Source organism: Phodopus roborovskii, unplaced genomic scaffold, assembly GCF_943737965.1.
Source record: "Phodopus roborovskii unplaced genomic scaffold, PHOROB, whole genome shotgun sequence".
In the NCBI taxonomy this organism is placed as follows: Eukaryota; Metazoa; Chordata; class Mammalia; order Rodentia; family Cricetidae; genus Phodopus; species Phodopus roborovskii.
The window spans coordinates 8372810-8389237 of record NW_026126638.1 but is presented as its reverse complement, the minus strand read 5'-3'; the positions used below and the strand labels follow the sequence as shown (position 1 = coordinate 8389237).

General features: G+C 41.3%; 1 protein-coding gene across 2 annotated transcripts in view; it reads right to left on the bottom strand.

Moving 5' to 3' along the window:
- Atf7ip (activating transcription factor 7 interacting protein) overlaps positions 1-6914 on the bottom strand; it is a 76662-nt gene extending 69748 nt beyond the window's left edge. Inside the window, exon 1 of one of the 2 annotated variants that reach the window (XM_051173147.1) lies at positions 6762-6914. The gene's annotated coding sequence lies outside the window, so the exon portion shown is untranslated. Of the gene's footprint in view, positions 1-6727 lie in introns of both variants that reach the window. The other variant, XM_051173148.1, reaches the window with a different exon arrangement.
- Positions 6915-16428: the final 9514 nt, after the last annotated feature.

Sequence of the window (16428 nt, the reverse complement as noted above, 5' to 3'; positions counted from 1 at the left end):
CTATGCAAAGCCAGCTGTCACAGTACAAAACTGTAATAGTTCTTTACTATATTCTAACCTGGTTTTAAGAAAATTCTTTGCCTTTAGTGCTTTTTGTCATTCACTTGACTTTTACCTTTCAAGTTTTTTTCTTTTGGGTGGTTCCCTTGAAATTGCTATGTAGCTTAAGATGACTGGAAACTTCTGCTACTTCTGTCTCTGCCTTCAGAGTGCTGAGATTACAGATGTTCAATTATGCCCAGTTTTATGGATACTAAGCAAGCACTCTGACATCCTGCTACTTCCTCAGCCCTATTTCCAATCTGACAGGACAAGGAATGAATTACACAAACTTAATACACAAATAATGAACTGCATCATTCCATCTTTTCCTCAAATATTTACTCTCGTGTGTGTGTGTGTGTGTGTGTGTATGTGTGTGTGTGTATGTGTGTGTATGTGTGTGTGTGTGTGTGTGTTCTCCAGGGTTGTATTTTAGGGTCTTAGATGGGCAAAAGTAGAAAGATGAATCATGAGGGTGATAAATTGTATGCAGCCTGCGCATAGGCCAATGACCTTATCTCAAGAAAACAAAGCCTACACTTGAAGCCCAGCCCTTGGGAGACAGGAAGAATAGCCCTCTGTGAGTTTGAAGCCAACCAGGCCAGCCAGGGCTACACAGTAAGACTGTCTCAAAAACAAAAGAGCAACAACAAAAACCAAAAGAAAGACTATAAACAAAGGAGATTAGAGGGTGCAGCTCACCTGGCAGAGTGCTCACCTACGTGCAAGCAGCCCTGTGTTCAAGCTCCAGGACGTGATAGTACATGCCTGGAATACCAGCACTCAGGGCAGGGGAGGGAGAGGAAGAACACAACAGAGAAAACAGAGGAAAAAGGAGGGAGGAGAAATGAACAGAACAGAACAAAGAACAAAGAAAGGAAAGACTAAAAGAAAAATGACAAATTTTTGTTTCCAACACTTGAAATACAACTCCCCTGTACTGTGTTGAGAATCTGACCTCCATCCTCCATGTTCTGTTCCTACTCACTACAATTTATTACAAGTTGAAAAGTTAAAGTTCTCAACCAAAGTCAAAGGTAACAAAAAAAAAAAAAAAAAAAAAAAAAAAAAAGGAAAATACCTACATTACCTACATTTGCTTGAAAAAGAAAGACCCAAAGGCAGGCAGGACTGAACTCCTAACAAAAGCCAGTATCTTAATGTTTAATAACTGTTTCCTAGGTTCATCCTCACAAAGCCAGAAGATCTTACTATTTGAGTTCTCTTTATTTCTTTCCTTTTCATGCCTCCACATGTTCAATTTAAATAATACCTGAGCAATAACCAGACTCCTTTCAACATAGAAAATAAAGTGTATAACTATTTCATTAAAAAGTATAATTATGTCATTATTAAGTAATAAAATATGAGCCAAGTATGGTGGTGCATGCCTTTGACCCCAGCACTTGGGAGGCAAAGCAAGAGGATGTCTGTGAGTTTGAGTCCAGCAGAGTTAATAACATGTCACTGCAATCATCATAAGGAAATTTAATGAATGGATGGTATGCAGAGTAGGGAAAGTGTAACATTTAATGCTACCAAGGAAAGTGAAATTGTGTATATATTTACTGTAAGATAAGGCTGCTTCCATCCTGGTCAAACATCGAACTACTTAACTTTTCAAAATTCCACCAATCAAAATAATGGTTTCAAGTACTATAAAATACTTTCTTTTGAAACTGACTTTCCAGCCTCTAACTTCTAGCTTGCTTACTTTCTTATCAACATGTCCAAAATCACAGAAACTTAGCCTTATGCCCTCTATTAATTTATTCCTCTTGCTAGCACCAGCCAGAAAAAGTGAAATGAAGTCTTACTGAGAAATTGTAGGAATCATAAGTTTTCCCAACATTCCCTAAAAACTGCATTTTTAGGAGTCTAGAAGTATACCCTATTCATGACTTTTTTCAAGTATAAAACTAAAATATTCCTCAAATTTAAACCTAGTGTACATAATTTTAGAGTACCATTGTTCATCTACAAATCTAATGTTCATCTACAAAACCACACATTAGCTAACACAACTGTGAAAACAAGCTGTGGATAGTGCAACAGTATACAGCATTATCAAATATATTCATAATAATTTATACAGCATCTGGCCCTACAATACCTTGCAACTATGAGGACCTTTGTTCAAATCCCACATGAAAACATTGAGTGTAGCTGTCACACTTGTAAGCCTACTACGGGAAAGTTGAAAGGGAGGATCCCCAGGGTTCACTAGCCAGACAGTCAATTGCAATTGGTGAACTCCAGGCTAATGAAAGACTCTCTCTCCAAGGGGGTAGATTAACACTCCAGTATCTGTGAGCACGCAAATGCTAATGCACACATACACGCGCAAACATGCTCACATGGGCACACACATCAAATCATGCAAAAATAATCTATGGAATTATGTAAGCACTTAAAATTCAGTTGATTCCAGCAGATGAAACAGAATTGTCTTTCAAACCTAATACCTAAATTATGATAAAGAAAGAAAGAAAGAAAGAAGCAACCACAGATATAAAGGTAGCTCAATGGTAAACACTTCTAACGTGTAAATCCCTGGGTTCAATCCCCAGTAACATGAATGAACACACACACACACACACACACACACACACACACACACACACACGTTTTAAATATCAATTAAAAGAGAGCTGTAGAAATAACTGGACCAGAGTTCAAATTCCAGAGTCTACAGTGCAAGTATTGTAATCCCAGAGCTCTCATGGGAAGACAGGAAGACACCCAGAAGCTCATAGGACACCTAACCTGATGTGCACAATGCAATTATGACATCCTGCCCCAAACAAGGTAGGGGGCCAGAGCCTGTCCTCTAACCTAACTCCTTACAGAGTCCAAGACAGAAGCACACCCATACTCACACAAATAAAGATACAAGTATATGGACACACATCACACAGAAAAATACTGTTCTTAAATAATATAAAGTTCTAGAAGAAAATGAAATGGATAAATTCATTTCACAACAGGTAATACTTTATCTGTAGAGAAGCTCTGGAATAAACCAGAAATTAAAAGAGCAGTGCTGCCAGGCATAGCAGTGCCTTTAAATTTTTTTAACCAACATTCAGGGAGGCAGAGACAGGTGGATCCCTCTGACAGTTTGTTCCAGGACAGTCTGATCAACATAGTGAGTTCCTAGACAGCCAGGGCTGCACAGTGAGACCATTACGTAAATTAAACAAATAAATAAAGAACATTTCACTAATAGGAATGAAAATCCTCAAGACACAAAACCAAAAGCAAACTGAAAGGTTGAAAAAAATAGACTACAGAAAAACAGCAACACTAAGTTGCTATAGCTGACAAGCAGAAAGGAACGTTAACATCCATGAACACAAATATCCATAATACAAACACATGCCTGAAAATAGTTCATTTCACAGAAAAAAAAAAAAATCAACTTCACTACTTAAAGTTAGTGAATACCACCCTATTTTCAACCCATCTGGTTGGTGGCAGTATAAGAAATCTTTGGGGGGGATTAAAAAAAAATAAACAAAAATCCTACACTGATCTATTTTTTAAATTATTGTACTATTAAAGCCCTTAAAAACACCAATTTTTGTTTTGTTTTCGAGACCAGGTTTCTCTGCATATCCCTGGCTATCCTGGAACTCACTCTGTAGCCCAGGCTGGCCTCAACTCAGAGATCGCTTACCTAGGCCTGCCAGGTAGTACTAGGAACAAAGAAAGGCATGCACCACCACTGCCCAGTCTAGAAACACCACTTTCAAATTTAGATTATGGCTTGTGTTGAATGTCACCATAACACAATTTCTAATAGAAAAATAAGCAACAAGCTAACCTGACTACCACTACCAGAAACCATCACTTGGGGAACTCCCTCAGCCAGGAGCATCTCAGGTCCTAGGCCAGCCTGAGCTACCTCTGAGAAGCTGAGGGCAGGAGGGAAGAACAAATGGCTCAGGTTTCTAAAGGGGAGGGGCTTGGAAAGTGACAGTGCACGCCTTAAATACAAATGATCTTCTCCCGTTTAGAAACATATTTGAGCCAGGCACAGTAAAGAGCACTTTTAATCCCAGCAGAACCAGGTCAGGCACATCTGTGATCTAGAGGCCAGCCTATTATACATAGCAAGTTCTAGTCTGGCCTGGGCTATATAAGGAGACTTTCTCTCAATAAAAGAATACGTAAATTAATTAATTAATAAAATAATAAATTTGAACATGTCCGATAAGAGAGTTTCATAATACAGTTTTTGCAATTATTTAAAAATAAATTTTAGGATATTAAAATGGAAGGTATTCATAATACAATACTATGTTAAAAGCAGGAAATGGCGCTGGCAGGTGTAGCTGAGTATTATTATAGTGGCTGAGGTCCTGGGTTTGATCCACATTACCAAAGAGGAGAAAAAAGCAGTTCAGTTAAAAATTAAATTATAAGTATTTATTGACTGATAAGCCAGGGCAAAAGTGAAGTCACCAAAAAACAAAAAAAACAAAAAAACAAAAAAACAAAAAAAACAAAAAATCCAAAACAGTTAAGTCCTTCTTCCTACCAATTAACTGAACACTTTCTAAATCTTCTATAATATGTAAGTTTAAAATATTTAAATATTCAGCACAAATTGAAATAATTAAAATTTTAATTTTATAACTTAATCATTCCAGTCTGTTTTTTCTAAACTATATACTTAAAATTTACAAAACGACAATAATTTTTAAATTATTTCAGTAACCGTTCATACCAAGTAGCCTAGTTCCTATATTAGATATACATGTCAAAGCTCTGTTCCATCATCAGTCAAAGAAAATTTCACACTTTACCTGTTTAGACAAAACAGCAAAGAATAAACCATTGGCATTCAGATACTCCGTTAACTTCAGTAAATTTAAAGTCATATGTACCTTCTAAGAAATAGGAAGGTAAAACTGGCCCTCAATATTGACATTTTTTACATTACATCCTATCAGCACCTCTTATGGTCTTCAATGTTAACCCAAGACACAATCATCTGTGTATTCAAACAAAAGTATAAATTTAAATATATGAACCAAAATAACGGAGGATAAATACTGGGTGAGGGGGGCACCACAGAAGCATGAAAGTCTCAAGAATGCAAAACTGCCTTCATTCTGTGTACAAGACAACAGAGGGTCATGATCAATCACATCAGATCAAATTTAGATGGAGGGGGTGTCACTCTTCACTATCCCTCTATTCAATGCCATAATGTCACAGCATTTCAAAGAACAAAAAACCAAAATAAAAACAAAAACCAGTCAACCAAAAGTGCTCCATTACATCTTACTGTTTCTAAGCGTATGCGTCAGGTAATAAAGATATCCCCCAAACAGCCATTATATGCAATTGCACTTCTCTGTTTGACAACAGACTGACTCAGGCTTGAGTTACATAATCAACCAAGAAAGCAACCGTATACATGAAGGACACATGAAGTTCATGAAACCACCTACAAATTTTTAGACCAGTAAGAAACAAGTGGCAGAATACGAAAATCATATCGTATGTATCCTTGACCCATTTGTCATATAAAATTTAAATATAGTGGCATTACTATTTGAAAGAAAACAGTAGCTCTCCATCGTTATTTCAAGAAACTAAAACCAGAACACAAACAGCTAAAAAAAGACAAAAGAAAAAAAAATGTTTTAAACAAGTGTACGTCATATACATACCAGTGCAAATATTTCTTTTAAAAACTCAAAAATTTTTGATTGACTCAACTCATAAAGTCCTCAATGTAATTTCAAATATGTTGAAGAATTATTACGTTTAATAACTTATGCGTCATCATAAAATGATGAGGAAACGAGTTCACTGATTATTTTTAGCCATTATACAACTTAAGAAATAACAGAATTAAAAACACGCAAGACTGAAGTGCTTTGGCAAAACTGTTCAAGAAGAGTGAAACTTTTGATCTGGATAAAATATTTCTTAGGAAAAAAAAAAGCTGAAGAAATTGAGATTCCAACTTGACCAGCTTGAAAATTCTTTTCTTGTCCTTCTCCCAAGCTAACATTTCAAAAAATAAAATCGCCCCCAATTTGTAAACGTTGCACGTCCAAAAGCGAACTGGCAAAAAGAGGGTTAAAAACTATTTACAAAAGTGCAGCTGAAGTAAATGCACTTCCCCCGGGGACGCCACTAGGTGCCGGTCTGATCTGCCGAAGCAGCACGCGATTCCAGAAACACCCAAGGAAAAGCGATCTGACACTCGAGAACCACAGGAGGCGATGCGTACACTAAAGGGGGTCTGCAGCCTGGACGAGTCACAGGGTTTAACGGATTTCAAGGTCGGCCCACGTCGTAAGACGCGAGAGGAACGTTCTCCCCGGGAAGCGTGAGGCGAGGAGGACGGCGGGATGAAACCTCCTCGAGAGTGAGAAAAATTAAGTCTAGAACCCAAATGGCGTCCATCGAGAACATTCCATCTCGAAAATGAATATTGCGCTTGCGCAGCCACCGCCCCGGCCAGCTGCTCAGCTGCAGCTAGAGCCCGACCCCACCCCCCCCGACGGTCACGTGCTCCCATGCAGCGCCCGCCCGCAGCTCCGCAAGCGCGCAGGCGCGAACTCAACTCCCGCAGCCGCCATAATGCGGTCTTGACTCCTCGGAAATACAATAGTGCTGTCGCCGGCGGTGGCTGCCGCAGCCCCCTGGCACACGCGTATACCTTCGGGGGCGGGGGTTGACGGGCAGGGACCCACCCGAGTTCCTTCCTACACAGCCGTCCCGCGCAGCCGTCCCGGACGCGGCCGCCTCAGCCGTGCGCTCCACTCCGCCGCCTCCGCAGATTCAAAAACAAACCCGCTTCTCCCCTGCACGCGCCGGGGCCGTTATGCAAATAGGCTGGGGGCGGAGCTCCGCGAGCGCACCCGGTACCCCGCCCACTGTGCCGCCGGCCAATGAGCGCGCGCGGTGCCTGTTCGCCATGCAAATCTGCCGGTTTTTTATTTGAATGAGGGACTTTGGCCACGCCTCCCGCCTCGAAAATGAGAAGCGAGCGTGCGGTGGTGGCGCTGCTGTCTTCTCGATCGCAACCCGAGGTAATTTTTCCCCCACCCCCGCCCCCGGTTGGCTCTTCCTCCCCCACCCACCCACGCTACCTCCGAGGTGTTTTTTTGAGTGGAGATTCCTCAGTGAACACCCTCCACGAAACTTGAGAAAGGAAGTAGGTGAGTGTTTTGAATAAAACAGCGGAAAGATTTTCCACAAAGTCTGGAATCCTAGAGTAGAATTCGTTCAACATTTATTTTTCATTTCGATTTTCACCTTATTTTGTTTTGTGGAGACAGATTCATACAGTGTATCACAGTCTAGACTTGCGTGTAGCTATGTAGCCCACACTGGTCTGGAATTCGAACTCATTCTGCCAGAACCTCTCGGGTGTTGGTTACAGGTCGTTTATCTTTTTTTAAGTTCAAATGAATTGTGTTAATTATCAGGATATGGAGGGAAAACTCCCCTTTTTAGGAAATATATAGCAGAGCAAGCACTACCAATCATACCTTCACACTTCATACCATAAATTCACTTGTCTCTGAAATAGTAATGATAACTGCTCAACCAAATTGAGAGAACTGGAATGTAGGAAAGAATCTAAATGTGTGTTTTACAAACCAGTAAGAGCCAGCGAAATATTAGGCGAAAAGTTTACTCACTTAACATGTAATTTCTCCAAGTGTTTGTATAATAGTAACTTAAGCAATCACTGTGTTCCAAAACTATGTTGTGACACTGAGGAAAGCTACACTCTCATAGCCAGCTGTAATAGCTTCTGGGTGGAGTTCCAGTGGCACTCAGGGAGGGTGAAGCAGCACCTTCAGTAGGACAACCTGTGACCACATGTTTCCACATCATCCTGGGCTTGAGACTGTCTCCAGGAAAGCTCACAGCTTTCAATGTTGTCCTGTACTTAATTAACAGTTCAACTTGGATGTTAGGCAAGCAAACTAGAGAGATATTAAATTCAAGAAACAACTCCTGAGGACAAAAATATGTGCTACAATATCCAGACCAACCATGTTCTAGGCCACTATTTTACTACTAAGTGATGGCAGCAACCCAAAACGGCCAGAACCATGGCTTGAGCTAGGTTTAGTCCTTTTGGCTTGAATGAGGGTGGAATTAGTGATCTCTTTTTGAGTATATCAAAAGTAAAAGGGCAGGGCAGTGGTGGCCCACGACATTAATCCCAGCAATGGAGACAACAAGCAGGCCGATCTTTAACTAGGAGGACAGCCTGGTTTACAAGAGAATTCCAGGAAGGGTTACACTTTCCTATTGGGGGGGGGAGTTTGGGGATATTTTTTCTAGATTAAAATTAAGATCCTAAATTGATTTTGAGTTGAGAGACAGGTTATCTTGAGTAACCTGACTTAACCTAGTAAAAATCTAGAAGGAAGTCGTGGTGCTTGTCATTAATCTCCGCTCTCCAAAGATAGAAACAGGCAGGGTGTCTGAGTTCCAGGCCAGCTTGATCTACAGAGTGAGTTCCAGGACTACACAGAGTAACCTTGTCTCCAAGAAACCAAAAAGGACAGAAAGAGAGAAACCTTGAAAGGATAAGACCCAGCTGGGTGTGGTGGCACATCCCTTTATTCTCAATATTTGGGAGGCAAAGGCAGGTCAGTCTCTGAGTTCAAGTCCAGCCTGATCTACAGAGTGAGTTCCAGGACAGCCAGGGCTACACGGAGAACCTTGTCTCAAAAAACAAAAAAGGAGAAAAAAGGAGGAAAGAAAATGTGAGCTCCCATCTTCCTACTCCAGCATCCAACATCAGAGGAGCAGGGAGGTTTTTATTGCTGTGATGGTTCTGAACATGTTTGGGGGAGGATTGTGGAACAATTGGATTAAAGTCGTCATTGAGTGTTGAAAGTTCAATGAGCTTGGAAGATAAGAATGTTAAGAGCAGTACAAACTGGAGCAGTACAAATGGAAACCTGGCTTGTGACATTTCAGAAGGAAGCAAAGACTACTGGGCAGTTTTGTGAAGAATCTGTGGTGATTAACAAGAGAGCAGGACCACTAAAGTAAAATCTTTGTTTTGCTGGGACAATGGATGCTGGTCAACTGAGGCCAAAGAGTCAACTGTGATTAATAAGAGACCATCCAACTGGAGCAGAGGTGGCTCATGCCTTTAATTCCAGCACTCTAGAGTCAGAGGCAGGAGAATCTCAAATTTTGAGGCCAGCCTGGCCTACAAAGCAAGTTCCAGGACAGCCAGAGCTGCTCACAAAGAAACCATGTCTTCAAAAACAAACAAAGAAGAAAAGAAAAAGGAGGAGGAAACCAGCATCATTGAAGTGAAATCTTCTGGAAGTGTTTCCTGAGAGTCAGCACACAAGAGCTGTGTTCTGAGGTGGCCAACCAAGGTTGTGCCATATGCTGAACTTGAAAGTGTAAGAGTTGCCCATCTGGTGATGGCTTTGAAGTGGTAATGGAGTTATGGAGAGTTGCTGAGAAAGGAAGGAAAGAAACGACACAGTTCTTTATCAATGAAGTTTCTAAACCTTTCCTAAGAGATGTTTTTTAAATGTGTCTGTGCACAGTGGGTATGAAGTATAGGTAGAGACTGGGAGTATTGATTGTCTAGAACAGAAGTTACAGACATCCATGAGCCTTTTCTCCATGTGCGTGTGGGCAACAAAACCTAGGTTCTCTGGAAGAAAACCCGTGCTCTTAACTACTGAACCATCTTGAGTCTGTTGTGGAAAATTATTTTAAGGTGTGTTACATTTGTTTATGCTGTAGAGCACTTACGATGCAAAGATGTGTTGCATTTTTTCATTGTATTTGTTTAATTCTGTGAAGCTTCATTACTTTGCCTGCCTTAAAAATACCTGATTGGTCTAATAAAGAACTGAACAGCCAATATCAAGGCTGGAGAAAGAATAGGCTGAGCTGGCAGGCAGAGAGAATAAATGGAAGGAGAAATCTAAGAAAAGAAAGAGCAAGATAGAAGAAAAAGAGGAAGGCATCAAGGGGGCAGCCACCCATCTACACAAGACATAGATTAGGAAGTAAAGAAAAGGTATACAGAAATAGAAAAAGATAAAAGCCCAGAGGCAAAGATAGATGGGATAATTTGAGTTAAGAAAAGCTGGCAAGAAACAAGCCAAGATAAGGCTAGGTGTTCTTAAGAGTAAGACTGCGTGCGTGCAGTGCAGTGCAGTGTGTGCAGTGTGTGTGTGATTTACTTGGGAGCTGGGTGGCAGGCTCCCAAGACCAAAGAACAAAAGAATAAAAAACCAACAACAGGAGTCCAAACTTTTAAGAAGTATGTTGCCTACTTTACTTATGCATAGTAATAGATCTTCTGAGACCAAATAGTGCACACTGTCCCTTTATAAAAGCAAAACCCATGGTGTCTACAGGATTTCATTCATGGACCCTAAGCAGCACCAGTCGGTCCCTGGCTCTGTAGACCCAGGGCAGCCTCAGGGCAGGAGATTGCTGTAAGGCTGACTTCTGCAGGCCACAGCTTCTGACGGGAGGGCAGCCAGCCCTGATCCCAGTGAGTGCCGAGAGACAAAAGCGGCCTTATGGAAAACTCAACAGCCTCAGCACCTTGAACTGCTTGCATCCGGAACATTTCTGGGCATGAGCGGAAGTTGTAGAAGTTGCATGTTCTGATATCGACTTCTGCTCTGCAGGAAGCAGGGGGAAGGGGGTGGGAGTGGGGGGAGGAGCTCTCTTCCACCTCTGGGCTTCTGCAGGACTATAGGCTACAGAGCCAGTCTTGGCTGTTTCACTGGGCGATTGTACAAAAAGAGGAAGTGAACAAAAAAAGCCTCCTGAAGGGGATTTGTAAATTTATGTGGGTTTGCTAGGGGAGAGGGTTCAATTTTAAATATTAAATGTATGTTTTGAGCCTGGAGCATGCACTCAGCACTTGTGACAGAGTAGAAGAGGCTTAGTTTTTAGTTTTTAAATTTTCTTGTTATGACCAATTTTGTAAAGGAAACCCTATGTTACTTCTTTGTTGTTTTAGTTTCAACTCTAGTGTTTATGTCCTTAATCCCTTTGTGCTACTTTGTTTTGTATCTTTAAGGCATGTGCCCAACTTTCTTTTTTTGTTATTTTTGTTTGTTTGATCTTTATTTTTTCTCCTAAGTTTTGCAACAAGTCCTACCCAGTTATCTGAGCTGGCTTGAACTCAGTAAGGCCCAGATAAGCCTTGAACTTGAAATCCTCGTGTCTCAGACTCCCAGGTATCTAGGATTACAAGCACATGCCACCAGTCCTGGTGAGTGGAATTTTTTGTATAGTGTCAGGAGTCTTAATTTTTTAGTTTGCCTGTAGGTCATAGTTTTCTATAGGTTAAAGTAGAACTATCTGGCTACTTTATTCGATGAACAGCCATTTTATTCCTGATAGATAACAGTATCACTATTCATTTATAGGTTTAGGCAAATGAGGGAACCAAATTGAAAGTTTTGTCACCATTCTTCATTTTCCCTGGACCCACTTCCTGTACCAATAATGTATCACCAGGGGTTTGATAAAACAATTTGATAGCCTCATGGGTTCTGGGGTTAAGACATTTACTTAAGCCCATATACCTGCAGTTAGAACTGATGATAATAGCAATCCATGAGGGTTTGCTGGAACAAAAGGGAAGAAGTCACCAGCTAATTAATAAGAAATATCAAGTACATTCGTTGCTTAAGTGGGATGTCAAAGGAGCAATCTGTTCAGTATTGCCTCTGTTCAGCAATCCCCACCCCTTGTGTCATTATTGGTCAAACAGATTTGGCAGCTAAGAACGCTAAAGGTGAAATGAAGGCCAGAGCATGGCCCAGAAAGTGCTAACCTCTCTGTTACTACATCTGAGCAGAACTGCCAGTGTTTTGCTTCTGCCTTCCAAGTTTCAGCAGATCCTCTCTAGCCACCCTAGCACTGAAAAATAAAGGGAGAGAAATTATGAATTCATAACTTCAGATTAAACAAGTTGAACAGGATTTAACCACAAGTACTTATACCTGACTTGATTTCACTGCCCAGAGGTTAGGCTTAATTTAGGAATCAGGCCAATCTGATGAGTCACACTGCCTCATTCGGTAAAGATAGCATAACCCTTAACACTGTACTCAAATTCTTAAGGGATTCTTTGTTAGAGGTTCTACTGTGTATGTGCTTAGAAAAATAATCAACAGAAAGCCGGACAGTGGTGGCGCACATCTTTAATCCCAGCACTCAGGAGGTAGAGGAAGACAGATCTCTGTGAGTTCAAGACCAGCCTGGTCTACAAGAGCTAGTTCCAGGGAAGTCGCCAAACCACAGAAAACCCTGTCTCAAAAAACAAACAAACAAACAAAAATCAGCAGAAGCTACCTGTGCTTACAAGGACTTTGTAGTTGCTTGTGGTGATTTGAATGAGAATGCCCCATAGGTTCATATGTTTTAATGCTTGGTCTCTAGCTAGTAGAACTGCTTAGGAAGGATTGGGATGTGTGTCCTTGTTGGAAGATGTGTGTCAAGGGAGCTGGAATCTGAGGCTTTAAAACCCTGCAGCCATGCCCAGTGCACTCTTTGCTTCCTGTTTGTTGACTGGAATGTGAGCTCTTAGCTGCTATGCTAGATCTATCATCATGCCTGTCTGATGTTGTGCTCCCTACTATGATAGTGATGGACTCCTCTGAAACCATAAGCCCAATTAAATGCCTTATTAGTTGCCTTGCTCATGGTACTTTAGCACAGCAATTTGAAAGTATTTAAAATAATTGCTGTGGTGATTTGAATGAAAATGGCCTCTAAAAACGCATAGGAAGAGGCACTACTATGCAGTATGGCCTTATTGGAGTAGATGTGGCCTTGTTAGAGGAAGTATGTCACTGGGGGTGGGCTTTGAGGTTTCAGAGACTTCCTGCTCTCTGCAGATCCAGAGGTAGAGCTCTCGGCTACTTCTCCAGCACCGTGTCTGCCTATGTGCCACCGTGCTTCCAGCTGTGACATTAATAGACTAAACCTCTTAACCTGTAAGCCAGCCCCGATTAATGCTTTCCTTTATAAGAGTTGCTTTGGTTAGGGTGTCTTCATAGCAATAGTTGCCAAGATTTTTTTTTTTTTTTTAATGAAATGAAAAAGGAAGAAAAGGAGCCTTTGAAGAAGTACATTTGTTTTTCTGTTGCATGATGAAATACCATGACTAGAAGTAATGTAAGAGTTTTTTTTTTTTTTTTTTTTTTTTGCTTGCAGTTCTGGAGAGCCAGATGTCCATAATCACAGAGGAGGAAGGATTAAAAAGCTGATAGATCACACAGAAAGCAGAGAGCAAGCGGGCCATGGGGCAAAGCTATAAACCCTCAAAGCATGCCCAGTGTGGTACCTCTCCAGCAAGGCTCCCCTTTCTATAGGTTCTACCACAGTACCACCAGAACAGCACCACCAGTTCAGAGCAAGAATTCAAATCCATAAGATTATGTGAGACATTTTTCATCCAAACTCTAACAGAAAGCCCGATGAACTCCAGCATCCATTTTCTGTGTTTCCCAACTGTGGTACTTTGAATGAGAATGACCCCTATAGGCTTATAAATTCCAACACTTGGTCCCTAGGTGGCAGAAATGTTTTGGGAAGGATTAGGAGGTATGGCCTTATGGGAGGAGGTGTGTCACTGCAGGGAGGCTTTGGGGTTTGAAAAACCCAAACCAGGACCAATTTCTTTCTTTCTGCCTCCAACTTGCAGATCAAACATCAGCTCTCAGCTACTGCTCCAGTGCCAATGTCTGCCTGCCTCTTTCCAGGCTCCCTGCGATGATGGTCATGGACTCACCCTGACTTAGTTACCGTTCTGCTGCCGTAAAGAGACACCATGACCAACTAACTCAACTCTTATTTAAAAAAAGAAAGAAAGAAAGGAAAGGAAAGCACTTAATTGGGGGCTTGCAGACAGCTTTAGAAGGTTAGTCCATGGCCATCGTGGCAGGAAGCGGATGGGTGTGGCACTGGAGGAGCAGCTGAGAACTCTACATCATAATTGCAAACAGCAGTTGAAGAGTGAGAGCCTGGCCCTGGCATAGGCTTTTAGAACCCCAAAGCCCATTGCCATTGGCACATGTCCTCTAACAAGGCCACACCTACTAATCTTTCCCAAACAGTTCCACAAACTGAGGCCCAAGGGTTCAAATATGAGAGGCCAGGAGGTGTGGCCTTCTCATTGAAACTGCCACAAAGTCTGAAACTGTAAGCAACCCCTAATTAGATGCTTTCCTTATAGTTTCTTGGATCTCGGCATCTCTTCACAGAACTGCAGATAAACTGACCAGTCACCCCACATTCTTAAGGGCTATGAGATAAGCCCTTCATACTTGAATTACCTCTTGTCAGACAGTTTTTACAACTAAAAGAAAGTAACAAATACATATATCTAATTGAACTACTTTCAAAGTTAAATATGTTGGGGATAGATATAAAGGCTCATTACTAGGGTACTTGTCTAGCATTCATGGGACTCATGTTCATAACCAAGTACAATTATTTACTTAGTAAATAAAAGTTTAAGATGTAAAATAAGATACAGTAAGGTAATCTGGCTATGTTCAAAGTATCTCTGGTTTAAATTAACTCCATTTATGAAAGACCCAGTAAACACACCACTCAGAAATATGGTAGCTTATAGCATAGATGAACTCAGAAACCACCATTATCCTCTAAGGATAATAAATAATAAAATAGAAGTCAGGGCAGACCTTGGGAAATACCATATTTATGAACTTTAAAGAAGAAAAGAGTAGTTAATTTCATTTATTTGCTTTATTTAGTTTTTGCCATTGCTAAAAACCTTAAGAGGATTGTCTCATTTGATCTTCATAACAACCTTATAAGAGACAAACTACTGCTACTCTGTGTTTATATCTTGCCCAAGGCTATGTAGTTATTTAATGATAGAATTGAGGTTTAAAAAAAAAAAAAAGTCTGGCTCCAGACTACTGCATCATTCAAATTAAATGTGTTCCTTGGAAATTCTACATGCAGTGATACAACAGATGTCATTTTTGTAAGGTCCTTTGTGTACCCTTGTGTTTTAAATTGGGTAAGTGGTACTTGAGAATTTGATACATGTATATAGTAAAATATGGTCATATTCACACACACTCCATTTCCATCTCTAAAACCTTCCATGTCTCTCCCAAATGTCCACCTCCCAACTTCATGCCCCCACCTCTCTCTCTCTCTCTCTCTCTCTCTCTCTCTCTCTCTCTCTCTCTCTCTCTCATAACCTACTAAGTCCAGTTAGTGCTGCCCATATGTGCCTGGGTATGGGGTCATCCACTGGAGCATGGAAAACCCTACCAGTAGGAAGGAACGCCCACAACAAAAGAAAAGTATAATTCTCTCTCCTCCAGCAGCTGCCATACCAGCCACCGAAAGCTCCACAGTAAGTGGTGGAGCCTGGAGAGGGCCTTCCCATTGTTCTCTTCATTTGCTTGCTATGGTGAAATAGGGAACAAAAGCAGCCTATAGGAAGAAAGGAAGTACCTAGCCTCATTTCCAGGTTATGTTCAACTAGCTTCCTTATCTACCCAGGATTACCTGCCCAGGGAGTGATGTTACCCAATCTGGTGGTTCTAGGCTCTGCCAAATTGACAGTTAATGCTAACTAACCTAACCCTAACCCTGGGTGGCTCAATCTTTAAAGGTCTTAAGTAGGTAACCACAGCTGCAGTGTATTTAGGAGAATAATAGCCATGTTACATGCAAGCATTGCAGCTCAGATGGAATGGGATCCTGGCAGTCTGGAGCCAAGGAATACCACAGGTGCTTCAGGGAAATCTTTCCCCAAGTGAAGCTGTTACAGTTCTGTTCAGTTCCCCAGACTGTAACAACTCCACTCTGCTAGGGGAAGGTTTCCCCAGCCAAGGTGTTACAGTTCTGCTCAGCTTTTTCCATTCTAGGGAAAGAAGATCTTACCCAAACCTCATTCAAGAGACTTTTCTGGGAGGGAAGAATCCAAGAGGGTGACTGCTTCTGGCATGGTGGGAAAAGCAGCAAGCTGACCAGACATGGGGCTTATATTGGGCTTCTAAGGAGATGGAGACTTTCCAGGATAAGGATTTTCAGGGTGGGAATTGGTTGGATTTCAATCCCTGAGCTTTGACAGACTCAGAGATTGGCTGAGTTTCATGCTCAGGGGTTGGTTGGTTTCTGTACTGAGTTGGTTGGGGCAGAGTATGTTTCTTTGGCTGTGGTTTGGCTGGCCCTTTTACCCTTCATTATGTCCACAGGACAGCCTTTCAAAGTACTTGCCTCCACCCTCTGGCTCTTACATTCTTTCTGTCTCTTCTGTATTATTTCATGTGTCTTGGGATTAAAAGGGGTTAATAAAGTTGTCTTGTTTCGGGCTGAACACTCAGTATCGTTCTTGTGGGT